We start from the raw sequence: 10000 nt of genomic DNA, 5'->3' as shown, positions 1-10000 counted from the left end.
TGGGGTCTCGCTTACTAGGTGGCAGAGACATCATCTCTGCATCCTCGACAAACCCTTTAAGGTGATGGAGGACATAGAAGGCCTCCTTAATGCTGCCAGCTGGCTGCTTGATACAAGGGAAGTTGATCACGTGCTTGAACCCGATCTTTTTAGTGTCCGGCCTGATATATTGCCCATTCTTGTCGAAGGTGCCTCCACTTTTGGAGTAGCCAAGGATAGCCTCATCGAGAACACCCCTTATTCTCGTGTAGTCTTTCTTCGTCGTCGTACTCAACGAGTCGAAATACTGGGCTAGTGACCACTTTGGATCTAGGATGATGAGTGTGCAGTATTTGTCCCTGCTCAACACATGCAATTGAAATGGAATGTTGGAAATGATCGGCAATGGAAGAAATATATAAGAAAGCATAAGTTACGACGGCCGTGAGCGGATGTGTACTTACTCGGGAAAGACAGGCAGAAGAATGGTGTTGCTCTCTTTGTGCATGAGCATGAAGTTCTGGAGGTACCGCACCGCCTTGGTCCGTGTCCTTGAGCCGTCCTGGAGCTGGCTATCGCGCATGTAGTAGGGATCCGCTACCGCGATGTGGCGGGGTCTCTCTCTGTTGATCTTCATCTGAAGATTGATCGCGTATAGGCGCACCAAGTTATAGTCGAGCCGTTTCGAGTGAAATAGATTGAAGACGTCCTCGAACGCTATGAAGAAGATATCCGCGGGGTCTTCATTGACGAAGCTCTGGTCGGATGGCACCTTGACCGAGAACACCGGGTAATTTGGATCCTTTTCTTTAAGAAGGACGCTCTCTTGATAATGAATAGAGTGCTGCAAAGGGAGCATTTGTCCACTTGCGAGGTATTCCATGTCCAGAGGCAGTATAGGTTTACCAGCTTCATGACACCGGGGCAAGCCATCCGGGGTAGGTGGTACCATGTCGTCGGCCCGGATCCTTTTAGGAGCAGGCTGGCTCGAAGATGCGCCCTTCTTGCCTCCTCTCTTCCTTCCCTTCTTCACCTGACCTACTGGGGGTGCTTGTGGTGCTGATGGTGGTGCTTCGGGTGCTGGTGGTGCTTCTGAGGTTGCTGGGGTTGATTTGGGTGGCTTCCCGATGATCGTCTTACGCAGCGTGTTAGGGCTGAAAACGGTAGCAGGCTTGACTTGAGCTGGATTGCCAGCCTCCGGAGGAGTGTCTTGAGAAAGACCCGTGAAGACCAGGCGCTGCTTCGTGACTGTAGGGGGACGAGTAAGTTGATCGCCGTGTGTGCGGAAGGCTTGTTCATCCATAGGAGGCATGTACATATCTTGGCTGCAGGCGCCAGTGTTGATGTAGGCATCGATGTCATCATCATCATCTACATCGTTGCCATCAAGTGGCGCCATGTCCTGGACCTTAGGTGGTGGCGGTTGCGATGCCGCCGCTTGGCGTACCGCGTGTCTAGTAGACGGTCGTTGCGGTAGCGCTCCCAACAACTGTTTGTGGCGTCTGGTGGTGACGGCGATCGTCGGTTCCTTCCGGGTGGCGGCGGCGACCGCCGGTTCCTTCAGGGTAGTGGGGGCGGCGACCGCCGGTTCCTTCAGGGTAGTGGGGGCGGCGACCACCGTTTCCTTAAGGGTGTCGTCGGCGCTGGCGATCTTGGGCCGGATGATAGGGGAGGTGGCGCCGGTGCTTTTCTTACCACTCGGAAGACCCCCCCCAGACGAATCTGGTTCTTCGGCATGTCATAAGCCATGAGGTGCAATCCCCAAGGGGGAAAACGTCGCCTTCGTCTGTGCCCGGAGGTTGAAAGGGGGGGATGGCGTAGCGGTACTCCGGCACTACCATTACCAACTTGACCTTCGCCACGTCTTTCGCCAATGTAGTGCCGTGCATAACGCGGGAAGCCATGACATAGCCGCTAGCAACTTCCACCAACTTGCCGCCGGGCTCCACCGTTTGCAGAAGTATGCATTGTTCATCCTGAGTCAGGGGCGCCATGTTGGGCATCGTGAGATGGCAGTCACGAAAGGCATATATAGTTAAAGAAGATGACGCGAAGGAGTAACTAATGAGTTTACCTCCTTGATGGCGTCGATCTCGGCTACTGTCGATACAAGGGCGGCGGTTGGGGGCGTCGATGTTATCACCAGAATTTGACCAAGTCGGAGGTGGGCCACGATCAAGATAAGCTTGAAGGTTATATATGGAGAGAATACGAAGATCGGCCTTATATGCAAAGTTGGGCTAGATTGCCCGTTTATCTGTAATTTATTAGATCGTATCTTAAGTTAGGAGTTAGAGTTTTACCCGTGCACGGTTAGGTGCACGCCTGAATTAGAAAGTCCCTTGGACTATAAATATGTATCTAGGGTTTATGGAATAAACAACAACTCACGTTCAACCCAAACAAACCAATCTCGGCGCATCGCCAACTCCTTCGTCTCGAGGGTTTCTATCAGGTAAGCGACATGCTGCCTAGATCGCATCTCGCGATCTAGGCAGCACAAGCTCCACGTTGTTCATGCGTTGCTCGTACTGAAGCGTCTTTGATGGCGAGCAACGTAGTTATCATAGATGTGTTAGGGTTAGCATAGTTCTTCGTATAACATGCTTACGTAGTGCAACCCTTGCATATCTAGCCGCCCTCACACCTATCTCAGGTGTGGGGGCGGCACCCCGCTTGATCATTATTTAGTAGATCTGATCCGTTACGATTGCTCCTTGTTCTACAAGGATTAGTTTAATATCTGCAATAGTTAGGCCTTACAAAGGGGGGGAGGATCCAGCGGCACGTAGGGTGGCGTTCGCAAGTCCTAAACAGGATGTTCCGAGGATCAACTTCATGTTGGTTTTTAGGCCTTGTTTAGGATCGGCTTACGATCACCGTGCGTGGCCGCGAGGCCCAACCTGGAGTAGGATGATCCGATTATGCGGTGAAAACCCTAAATCGTCGTAGATCTCATTAGCTTTATCTTGATCAAGCAGGATCACCATATATTCGTGCACCCCGTACGAATCATGGGTGGATCGGCTCTTTGAGCCGATTCACAGGATAACCTGAGAGCCGATCGAGGCTCGTATTTAATGTTTACGTGTATGCCATGCAGGAAACTAAGCGAGGCATCCCCATCACCTTCCTGACCAGGTATAGGTCAGGTGGCACGCCCTTGCACTTCGCATCGGACGTGTGACCAGAAGAGCATTGCGGGCCGTCGCTCGGAGGGGTCTCAGCCAGCCGCAGCTCTAGGCTCTTCCCGGCTCTACCGTGTTGACCGTCGCTGCCCGCCGGTGGGTTTTGGCAGTCAACACATTCTGGCACGCCCGGTGGGACAATCGTCTACATCAACCACATCGCCATCTACATCTGAGATGGCGGACGGCACGCCAGTCACCTACGAGGAGCTGCCTGACGAGCTCAAGAAGAGGTATGACGAGGTCAAAGTCACCCTCGAAGCCGACCTCATCGGCTCATATCACAGAACCCGTTCGTATGGCGTCAGGCGGAAGGGGTTCTCACCGGAAGGCGCACTCGATGAAGTGGATCTATCTGTCCCGTCAGAGGAACGCACCAAGGCCGTGCGCCAGGAGATTGGTGGCATGGTGGCCCACTCGTTGCGTCTCCATTCCGAGAGCCTAGTGAATACTTTGGAGAATGTCGCCGTTCGGATGATCAAGGAGGTCATGAAGAATCAGCACTCCCTATTAGAGCCAGCTCTCGGAACCTATCGAGGAAAGGTGCCACTCCAGCCCCGTCTGCCGTTGTCGTGCACATCGGCGGCACCAGGAGTGCCTAATTCACCGGCGCGTACCGTTGACAGGATTAACGGTACTTCCCCTGGGAGGTGCCAACCAGGACACTCGTTCAACATCAACATGATAGAACTGGGACACCCCCTTAATGGAGATGAACGCGAGGGCAACTGCTCTCGTAGCAAAGATAAGGAAGAGGCTGCTCCATGCGATCGGCCCCGACACCGCCAAAACATCTTGGTGATGATCAAGGTAGAAGCCGATGCTAGTAATCGGCCCGTAGTATCCGTATCACCTGCTCTCCCAGTTTGTGGCGTCGACCTCACAGGTGACGGAAAGCTAGGGTACAGGTTTACATCAGCTGATGAGCTAGAAGAAGTCGACATCGGTCCTGGAGATAAGCCTCGACCTACTTTTATCAGCAAGAAGTTAGATCCGCAGCTCAGGGGACAGATGATAGCCCTGTTGAAAGAATACCCAGATTGCTTTGCATGGGATTACACGGAGATGCCTGGGTTGGACAGGAGCATCATTGAGCATCGGCTCCCCCATAAGAAAGGATTTCGGCCATTCCAACAGCGAGCACGTCAGATGAGGGCCGAAATCCTGGAAGAAGTCAAGAAGGAGATCGAGAAAATGTTGGCCGCCGGATTCATCAGGCCATGCAGGTATGCTGAGTGGATCTCCAGTATCGTTCCGGTGGAGAAGAAGGACGGCCGATGGCGCGTGGCCATCGATTTCCGAGATCTTAACAGAGCCACCCCAAAGGACGAATATCCAATGCCCGTGGCAGAAACATTGATAAATGCTGCTGCTGGCCACAAGGTGTTGAGCTTCATGGATGGCAACGCCGGTTATAATCAGATTTTCATGGCTCCTGAAGATATACACAAGACCGCATTCAGGGTACCAGGGGCAGTAGGCTTGTTCGAGTACGTGGTCATGACCTTTGGGTTGAAGAATGCTGGTGCAACGTACCAACGAGCCATGAATTATATATTTCATGATCTGATCGGCAAGTTGGTGGAGATTTATATCGACGACGTGGTGGTCAAATCGGTCTCCATGGAGGGGCACTTGGACGATCTACGGCGCGTCCTAGACCGAACTCAGAAATTCGGGCTGAGAATTAATCCGAAGAAGTGTGCCTTTGGCGTGACAGCTGGTCAATTCCTAGGTTTTCTGGTTCATGAATGGGGAATTGAGATCGGCCTGAAAAGTCAGGAGGCCGTGCGTACCATGCAGCCGCCAACCACGAAAAAGGAGCTCCAACGCCTCATCGGCAAGATCAATTTCGTCCGGCGGTTCATCTCTAATCTGTCAGGACGAATCGAGCCATTCATGGCACTGGTGAAGACTAAATCTGACGACGAGTTTCACTGGGGGGCAGAACAGCAACAGGTGTTTGATGAAATTAAGCGATATCTGACGACGCCGCCTGTGCTAGTTCCGCCCCAGCAAGACAGGCCATTCTACATCTACCTGTCAGTAGCTGACACGTCCATTGCTTCGGTGGTGGTGCAACTCTACGATGGCGTTGAGAGAGTCGTTTTCTACCTCAGCAGAAGGATGTTGGACGCGGAGACAAGATATCCTGAGGTCGAGAAACTTTGCCTCTGCCTGTTCTTTACCTGCACCAAGCTTCATCACATCCTTCTGACGGCAGAGATCATCGTCATTTGTAAATCAGACGTTGTCAAGCACATGTTGTCGGCCCCTGTTTTGAAAGGCCGACTCGGTAAGTGGATGTTGGCGCTGTCAGAATTTGATCTCCGGTACCAGCCTGCGAAGGCAGTCAAGGGCCAAGCGTTGGCCGATCTCATCGCTGAACGGATCAGTACCAATATAGCAGCACTATCTATATGTGCATGGGCTATGTTCTTCGATGGATCGGTTTGTGACGATGGTTGTGGCATCGGCATTCTGCTTGTGTCGCCTCGGGGGGCAGAATACTCCTTCTGCATCAGATTATCTACCCCTTGCACCAACAACGTAGCAGAATATGAGGCAATACGTAAGGGAATGGAATTGCTATTGGAAGCTGGAGCGGAAGCTGTGGAGCTCTTTGGGGACTCAAAGTTGGTGATTAACCAGCTCACGGATGAATATAATTGCGAAAGTGAATCACTTTTCCCATATTGGGTGGAATGCCGTGAGTTGATGACACAGTTTCGGTACATCAACTTTAATTGGATCCCAAGATCCCAAAATACCGAGGCCAACAATCTCGCACAAATGGCGTCAGGCTACATAGATACAGCTGACGGATCGGAAGTTCAGATACAATTCCTGGAACAGGATGATTGGAGAGCCGAGATCTTCGATTATTTGAAAGATTCGGCTCGGCGGGCACCTAAACGGGTAAGATACAAGGCCATGAAGTATGTCCTTATAGGAGACGACATGTTTTACAGGACATTGGAAGGGTTGCTACTCAAGTGCCTAGGACCGACTGAATCTAATCGGCTCTTACATGAGGTGCATGAAGGCGCCTGTGGAACGCATCAGTCGGCTCATAAGATGAAGTGGTTGATCAGGCGATCAGGGTTTTATTGGCCCACTATGCTTGAAGATTGCTTCAATTATTACAAGGGGTGCCAAGCGTGTCAGATGTTTGGAAAGATTCAGATGGTGCCAGCATCAGCGATGAACCCCATCATCAAGCCTTGGCCGTTTCGGGGGTGGGGCATGGATATGATCGGCAAAATCCATCCGGCGTCAAGTAAAAAACATGAATGGATTTTGGTTATCACAGATTACTTCACCAAGTGGGTGGAAGCCGTCCCTATGAAAAAGGTGAAATCAGAAGATGTGATCAAGTTTGTGAAAGAACACGTCATTCATAGGTTTGGGATTCCCCAAACTATCACGACCGATGGAGGTTCGGTCTTTACTTCTAAAGAATTCAGGAAGTTCTGTGATGACTTAGGGATTAAACTGATCCGATCATCCCCGTACTATGCTCAAGCTAACGGGCAGGCCGAGGCGTCCAATCAGAGTCTGATCAAGCTGATCAAGAGAAAAATTGACGAGAACCCTCGGGATTGGCATGAGAAGTTATCAGAAGCATTATGGGCCTACCGCATGTCGTGCCATGGAGCTATAAAGACTTCGCCGTACCAGCTTGTCTATGGACAGGAAGCCGTATTGCCTTGGGAAATTACGGCTGGATCAAGACGTGTCACGTTTCAGAATGATCTGACAGCTGAAGAATATGCAGCTTTGATGAGCGACACTATTGAGGACGCAACAGAGCTCAGGCTTTGGTCGTTGGAGAAGATTAAGGAGAACAAAGCCAGGGTGGCTCGTGCTTACAACAAAAAGGTTAGGCCAAAGGAGTTCCAAGTTGGTGATCTTGTGTGGGAAGCTGTGTTGCCATTGGGAACCAGGGATAAGGCATATGGCAAATGGTCTCCTAATTGGCACGGTCCGTACAAAGTTGTCCAGGCCTTGAAGGGTAATGCATACATGCTGGAGGAGTTGAGCGGCGAAAAGTTCCCAGTGGCTGTTAATGGTCAACACCTCAAGAAATATTTCCCAAGCATGTGGGATGATGGACAGTAAGATGTGGGGGCCGATTTCAGAATCGGCCAGTAAAAAATAAAAAAAAAAATCACAGCCGATGCACAGACATCGACTTGAGAAAACGTATGGAGATTAACAGTATGCAAGTACAGCCGATGCACGGGCATCGACTTCAGAAAACAAAGCCGATACGCTGATATCGACTTTAGCGAAATAAGTCTAGATTAGCAAGGCCAGAAATCGGGATACGAGAGACGAATCTCCTAATGATTGCTGAGGGATTCAGTCTAATGGTTTGGACGAGACTTAGGCCTGTTTATACAACAGCTTGGCCTCAGACAGCAATATGAGCCGATGTTCTGCTATCGGCTCCCTGTACGACAACTCCATTCGACAATCGGCAAGGGAGCGAAATTAATTAAGGGATTTTCTTCATTGATAAGGGGATTTCTTACAAAGAAAGAGCCAATTTCTCAGGAAGGAAGAACAAAAGAAGGGTCTATTGACCAATCTACTACTGCTAGGCCTATACTAGTAGATCCTAATCTACGGGCCGTCGCTTCCTTCGTCGTCATCCTCGGAACTCTCATCGGCACTGCTGCCGATGGGTTCCTCGTCGCTGCTCCCATAACCCTCTACGGGAGCTTCATCTTCGTCTTCATCGTCGCTGCTGTCGTCGTCCCACCACATGCGGAGGCGTTTCGCTGGCGGGTAGCCCTCGAGGGAGTCGTCGTCGTCGTCGTCTTCCTCTTCCTCTTCTTCAGAGGTGGGGCAGCCGTCCCAGGGGAATTGGTCGTCCTCGCTTTCCGACTCCAGTTCCCCGACGGCAAGGAACTGAAGATCTTCGTCCCCGCTGGTCAGGGACTGGTCGTCTTCGGACCAGATAGAGGAGGCGTGGTCTTCCAGGTCCCATGCTTCTGGGGCGCGGATGTCCGGCGGCGTCTCGCGGGAGGAGGAGGACCCGTAGGAAAGCTCGGAGGAGGAGTCGTGGAAGACCGACGAGGAAGAGGAAGAAGAGGAAGACATGGCTGTGGGAGATTGGGGGTTTTTTGGTGCCGATGGCCAGAACAGAGCAGGATGATGAAGTGGCGAACTGCTCAGAGCGGTTAAATAAAAGGGGGCTATGGTGAAAAAATTCAATGCCACAGCAGTTTTCGAGGAGGCAGTGCCCAAAGACAACGGTCAAATCACGCGGAACAGTTGAGAAGACAGGGCATCATGACGAAAAATGCTGCAATGGTTCTGCTCTGCCACGACATGACCCGACGAAAGAAAAGCATAATGATTTTGGAAATGTAATTTCCAAAACCAGGGGGGCATGTGTTATCACCAGAATTTGACCAAGTCGGAGGTGGGCCACGATCAAGATAAGCTTGAAGGTTATATATGGAGATAATACGAAGATCGGCCTTATATGTAAAGTTGGGCTAGATTGCCCGTTTATCTGTAATTTATTAGATCGTATCTTAAGTTAGGAGTTAGAGTTTTACCCATGCACGGTTAGGTGCACGCCTGAATTAGAAAGTCCCTTGGACTATAAATATGTATCTAGGGTTTATGGAATAAACAACAACTCACGTTCAACCCAAACAAACCAATCTCGGCGCATCGCCAACTCCTTCGTCTCGAGGGTTTCTATCAGGTAAGCGACATGCTGCCTAGATCGCATCTCGCGATCTAGGCAGCACAAGCTCCACATTGTTCATGCGTTGCTCGTACTGAAGCGTCTTTGATGGCGAGCAACGTAGTTATCATAGATGTGTTAGGGTTAGCATAGTTCTTCGTATAACATGCTTACGTAGTGCAACCCTTGCATATCTAGCCGCCCTCACACCTATCTCAGGTGTGGGGGCGGCACCCCGCTTGATCATTATTTAGTAGATCTGATCTGTTACGATTGCTCCTTGTTCTACAAGGATTAGTTTAATATCTGCAATAGTTAGGCCTTACAAAGGGGGGGAGGATCCAGCGGCACGTAGGGTGGCGTTCGCAAGTCCTAAACAGGATGTTCCGAGGATCAACTTCATGTTGGTTTTTAGGCCTTGTTTAGGATCGGCTTACGATCACCGTGCGTGGCCGCGAGGCCCAACCTGGAGTAGGATGATCCGATTATGCGGTGAAAACCCTAAATCGTCGTAGATCTCATTAGCTTTATCTTGATCAAGCAGGATCACCATATATTCGTGCACCCCGTACGAATCATGGGTGGATCGGCTCTTTGAGCCGATTCACAGGATAACCTGAGAGCCGATCGAGGCTCGTATTTAATGTTTACGTGTATGCCATGCAGGAAACTAAGCGAGGCATCCCCATCACCTTCCTGACCAGGTATAGGTCAGGTGGCACGCCCTTGCACTTCGCATCGGACGTGTGACCAGAAGAGCATTGCGGGCCGTCGCTCGGAGGGGTCTCAGCCAGCCGCAGCTCTAGGCTCTTCCCGGCTCTACCATGTTGACCGTCGCTGCCCGCCGGTGGGTTTTGGCAGTCAACAGTCGATGCGACCAGTTGGAGCTGCGGCGGCGGTTGGAGCTGCGGCGGCGTCTGTTGGAGCCCCGACGCCGGCGTCGGGTGCAGCGGCACCGTCGGCGACACGTGGAAGCTTGAGTTGCTGCCGCTAATGCTGGGCACATGTATCGGCCCCACTTGACCTCTCGCATTCCAAGCAGCTAACCCCTCCATCAACCCAGGGGGGATGATCTGCCGGATCTTCTCGTCCAATAACTTGTTCATCATCTCCGTGTTCTCCAGAG

This window comes from Lolium perenne, unplaced genomic scaffold, assembly GCF_019359855.2.
Source record: "Lolium perenne isolate Kyuss_39 unplaced genomic scaffold, Kyuss_2.0 unplaced49, whole genome shotgun sequence".
Classification (NCBI taxonomy): Eukaryota; Viridiplantae; Streptophyta; class Magnoliopsida; order Poales; family Poaceae; genus Lolium; species Lolium perenne.
The sequence above is the reverse complement of the archived record's forward strand: the minus strand, read 5'-3'. Positions refer to the sequence as shown.